We start from the raw sequence: 6,000 nt of genomic DNA on the forward strand, positions 1-6,000 counted from the left end.
GAGGGGGGTGAGCTTTACAGCCCAGTAAGAATCCCTACACATCCATACCAACACAATAATAATATGAATTTGAAAGCCACGATAAATCGATGCACATTTCATGAAATCATAAACCGACTATCAAAAGGCTCAAATAATCAATATAAGTATGCACGTCAAATATCAATGAAAGTCCAACCACGCAAGAATGATATAGCATACGATAGCTCATAAATCTTCATTAATGTTTTCAATGCTTTTTCTTTCCATTCTATATTAACTTGATCCGGATAAATTATCTTTCCGACTTTGGGCCAAATCCCGGTCACGTTTCCAGCCCGTGACAGGGCAAACCAATAGTGTCACACTTAGAGCCTGTGACGGGCAAACCAACATTGTCACACTTAGAGCCTGTGACGGGCAAACCAACATTGTCACACTTAGAGCCTGTGACGGGCAAACCCATAATAACGAGACGGCCCAAAGTCAATGTTCATTTAATCAATTTCACATCCACACATCCATTCCAAACCGACCGGTATTAGTGAAGGCGCAACTCTATTTCCTTAAACCCCACCAAAGACAGCGCCACGAGTCGACTCCGACCAAGGCCTCGCCCAACCCCGGACTCCGACCTGGCCTCGCCATGGGTTCAGGGACCCTCAGTATGACCCACCTACTAACCAGGCCATCGCCGTTGGCAGGCGGCAGGACATGCTGACAGTGACCCTCCCTGTGCTGCTCAGGGACCCCGCGGGTATGGCCCGCACAGCGGCCGAGTATGTCCAACATCCCCCCCCCCAACGCGATGCCTGGGTTTCGAACTCGAGACCCCTGGCTCTGATACCACTCTGTCACGCCCCGAACCCAACTCCCGGGTCCGGCACGTGACCGGCCGCATGATCCCTAGAGCAGTGCCCTAAAGATCATGCAAGGCCTAAAAGGTACAACATCCACATAAATGCCAAAACCAAAGATTAATGTAATTCAATCAAATCCAGCTACAATGTACTGAATGATTACATAAATTCAAATGTCCATAACTAAAAGATAAATTGACTTCTAACTATCTAGCAGTCTGACTTCAGATCGAGCTCACTTCTTGTCCCATCCGACAGATTCTACGAATCCAGTGCCTCTGAAAAAAAATAGAAGTGTAGTATGAGCTTTTCCAGCCCAGTAAGAATCCCAACAGCCACACACAACAAAATCATAAAATAATCAAGTATCAAAATATATATATCATTTCATCATTTCAAAAGCTCAACAAACAACAAATATATGTAATCAGTACATATACACAAATCCCTTTTTCACATTATGTGATCCATTCCCGTATTACTCAAATTCCAAAGTTTTCAAACTTTTCATTTCCGGCGTTGGACTAACCAAGATCATGTCCCAGTCCAAGACTGCACAAATCCCACGCATCAGCTCGTGGCCGCTATCCTACGCATAAGCTCGTAGAGGCTATCCCACGCGTAAGCCCGTGGAGGCTATCCCACGCATCAGCTCGTGGCCGCTATCCGTAAGCCCGTGGAGGCTATCCCACGCGTAAGCCCGTGGAGGCTATCCCACGCGTAAGCCCGTGGAGGCTATCCCACGCATCAGCTCGTGGCCGCTATCCGTAAGCCCGTGGAGGCTATCCCACGCATCAGCTCGTGGCCGCTATCCGTAAGCCCGTGGAGGCTATCCCACGCGTAAGCCCGTGGAGGCTATCCCACGCATCAGCTCGTGGCCGCTATCCGTAAGCCCGTAGAGGCTATCCCACGCATCAGCTCGTGGCCGCTATCTCATGACAAGGTTAGTCCAACCCATATTACATGTCTAGTTTTACATGTTCAATCACATTCCCATCACATCACATATTTTCATAAATTTTCAAAAATATGTTATTTCTTCCCAAATGAATTTATCTCAATATTTTCATTATAAACAACATGCACGCCTCATAGGTGCCGCATCAACTCATAAACAATAACAACATAATAATGAAAATATGTTGATAAACATTCATCTCATATGTGTCATATCAGCTCACAAGCAATAACAACACAACCGTAAAATAAATCCAACGATAAATCAATATATGCATAGAAGTGCTCAGATGTAGGGATTCTTACAGAAATTGTAGACTGACTCAAACACAGTCCGAATCACAACCTACGCGCTGGGGTGCTGAGTCCCCTGATCAAAACCTCCTGGCTCCGCCGACCCTTCCTCTACAACATCAATTACAAATCACAAATAAATTATTTAATATTTAAATATTCCAAAATATAATTCACATCTACTATGGGATCCATCACCAGATCCCCAAACATCTCAATCCCTCCAAATCTAGGGCAGTCGGGGTGGCCCGACTCCCACCTTGTACCACCGGCCTATGTCGTCGCCAGCCGTGGCCGCAGCCACGCCGCGACGATGATGGCCGGTCCCGGTAAAGAGACCAACATAAAGGAATGATTCCTCTCTCTTCATGGTTGGGAGTACATCTCCCTCCCTCAAATCTTTTTGGTCCAAGGGCGATAGCCATGGTGGCTGCCCTCTCCTTCCCCAACCCAACACACCTCGGCCACTACTGGCCGGACCATTGCCGGCCGCCTCTGCTGCAGTCGCCGGCGATGGTGGCTAGCCAAGAGAAAGAGAGAAGAAGAGGTCTCCTCCTCTTCTTCTTCTTTTCTCTTCTCCTTCTTTTTTTTTTTTTTCTTCTTCTTTCTTTCTTTCTTTCTTTCTTTCTTCCCTCCCCTCCATCATCAACAGATGAACCACCGAGGTGGTGGCTCAGCCTCTCTCCCCCCACACCCGACGGCAACCCAAGCTGCCTTCCCCCCGACCGCTGTCGTCGCCGCCGGTGGCCAACCCACGCGGAGGGAGAGGAGGAAGGGACGGGATCACGAGGAGGAAGGCCTCGGATCCGCCATCCCCCATCTCCAATCAAAGCCCTAGAACCCTACTCCAAATCTCCTCTATCCCGACCACCCCACTGCCATGGACCTCGGCCAATCCCGGCGGCCGACGGCCGGCGGCAAGATCCGAAAAGAGAAGCCGAAACAGGGTACCCCTGTTTCGGATCCTTCTCCGACGATCTCACCGGCCAAATCCCCATCATCACCGCCCTAAGTCCAGAAAATGAAGCATAAGGAAGGGAGCCCCACTTACCTCGGTCCGACGACGTGCTCCGGCGACCTTTCCGGCAAGAGATGGATGGAAGAATCCGTGAACAAATCACCGATCTGTGGAGGGTCTTCTCCGAAGGAAAGGCTTTAGAGTTTTCCCCCACGGCCGGCCGGATCTCGGCGCTCCGTCTCCACTCCGGTGTTTGGTCTCCTCCGGCGAGTCGCCTCCCCCGATGACCGGCCTCCCCTCACGCCGCCGCCTCCCCCCTGCAAGGCTTCCTCCACGATCGTGCCTAGGGCACGATCATAAGAGGGATACGGGTCCGGTCTTTTCGGGCCAGCCCGTTAACCTCTTTTTTTTTCTTTTTTTTTTTTTTTGGGGGGGGTTTTTACATTCTCTCCCCCTTAAAAAAATTTCGTCCTCGAAATTAACTTACTTGAAGCCTCAAACTTTAAAAAAATATGCATCCATTATATCATTCCTGATATTTCAAATAGTCTCCCTCTCGGAGTACCTACTCACAAGATTTTGACAAACAAAAATTACAGCATCTCGAAACTTGATCCTTTCTATTTACCACACGTAGTAAGTTCTTTTGATCTCCTTCAAAAGAATTCCAAACTCCCAACCTTGGATTAAAATGCCATAATTATATCCCAAAGAAATTAATTTCCCTTGATTCTACATAGAGATCATAATTGTCTTAACAGAAATAGGAGAAATCTTTAGTCTTTCTCCCACATCATTCCAACAAATAAGAGATCCATGTTAAAACATTCCAAGTCTAAGACCAACCAAGAAATCATCAACCGTAAATGTTAAATTTGAGATGCCCCAAAATTCTTCTTAGAATTTTCAAAAATAGGAGAGGTCATAACTACTTCCAGTAGGCAAAGAATCAACCACATTCCCCTCTACTAGAAAACTAACTCAAGTCTTCCATAATAATACCCTTCAGATCAAGGTATTATCATCATTATTTTTTTTCTAATCGGTTTCAAAATAACTCAAACCACTACACTTCCGCTGCGCACTCTGATCTAACTCATCAAATTCTCTACAGTCACAAAATGATTTCTGTCCAAAGTATCACTTTGCATCGAGACTAAGAAAATCCAAATTTTAAATTTCAAGTAGAACTAGAGCAAAACCTCTAGATCTTTTTATCCTCGATTTATATAGAGTATACTAATCATAACTAACCTTCAAGGCATTAATCAAGTTTATGGTCACTACGTGATCTCCACAACCTTCTTAGAATCCAAAATATCTAAGTTTAATTTAAAGGGGGTAATTCTTGTATTCCCTTAGCAATTTAATTAGAAAATCTACATTGATTTTCCTTCCAACAGAATTTACTTCAAATTCAATAGGTTAGATCTGTTGAGCCAATACCACTATGAGTAGGAATTAACTCTATCGATCTCCAGATCTTTCTTCACCAAGATTTTTAACATCTATCAACAATGCTATATATGATAATTCATGTAAGCATCTCATGACCGAAGTCTCTACTCAATATGACATCTATTAGTGGCTTCATCAACAATGACAAAAGATTCCTGCTCAAATCTTAAATCTAGGCTCGAGTTTTAGATTAACACATCCAATAATCTCTAACAATTATAAGAAAATTCAGGAGCCCAATCCAAACATGAGAATTCAAATAATTAGAATTCTCCCATCAATATGCATACTCTATGGCCTCAAAATAATCAAATACATCCATAGGAAATAGACCTATTTGCAATATCCAATATGCCAATACCAGATATAATCCACCTACATTTTCAACTTCGAAGAACGTTCCTTTCAATATTATGAAATCTCCTTAGCTTACTCCAATACTAAATCAACGTACAAATCCCACTCTAATAATTAGCAGCAAAATGATCATATCAAAACCCACATCAAATTTGAACTTTCAAATCATTTAAATAATATCTAAACATCGTATAACCGATATGCCATTGTTGACCTACACTTATCTTAGGTCAAACCTCTCTTATCATGATCAAAGACAATTTATACTTTCCTTCCGTATGCATCGAAAACCAAACCGATGCATACATTTTATCACAATGCCCAGTGATCTTACAGCTTAAACACTGAATTTAATTGTCATGTCCTAAGTGGTCATAACCTTAAGCTATGATATATTTCTGTCACGATCCCTAGTGATCTTAAACATATGCTCAGATTCCAACTGGTCACATTTTCCAATAATCTTAAACCTCAAACTTTAGTGCCACTAAGGCCACAGTCCCTAGTGGTCTTAAACCTTAGATTATAATATCATTCTTGTTACAATCTCATATGATTATAAACCAAATCTCTGATAGTTTATCTATCATATTTCTCCACTGATACTCACCTGAACATAAACCCTAGGATACCTTAACCTTAGCTCTGATACCACTCTGTCACGCCCCGAACCCAGCACCCGGGTCCGGTACGCGACCGGCCGCATGAGCCCTAGAGCAGTGCCCTAAAGATCATGCAAGGCCTATGATTAACAAAATTCCAATAAATCCACAACTAATTTAATAATTCAAATAGACAAATCCGACATGTCCAAATAAACAAATTGGTTCAATTACAAAGTCTTCAAATGTTCATCGACATCAAAGAAGGATAAACAAACTAAATAACTAATAACTCTGGTACTCGCACTCTGCGCCCATCCCATCCAAATCTATGCATCCTGCAACTCTGGTAAAGAAAAAGAAGAAGAGGGAGGTGAGCTTTACAGCCCAGTAAGAATCCCTACACATCCATACCAACACAATAATAATATGAATTTGAAAGCCACGATAAATCGATGCACATTTCATGAAATCATAAACCGACTATCAAAAGGCTCAAATAATCAATATAAGTATGCACGTCAAATATCAATGA

The sequence above is a fragment of the Phoenix dactylifera genome, chromosome 3, assembly GCF_009389715.1.
Source record: "Phoenix dactylifera cultivar Barhee BC4 chromosome 3, palm_55x_up_171113_PBpolish2nd_filt_p, whole genome shotgun sequence".
Lineage (NCBI taxonomy): Eukaryota > Viridiplantae > Streptophyta > Magnoliopsida > Arecales > Arecaceae > Phoenix > Phoenix dactylifera.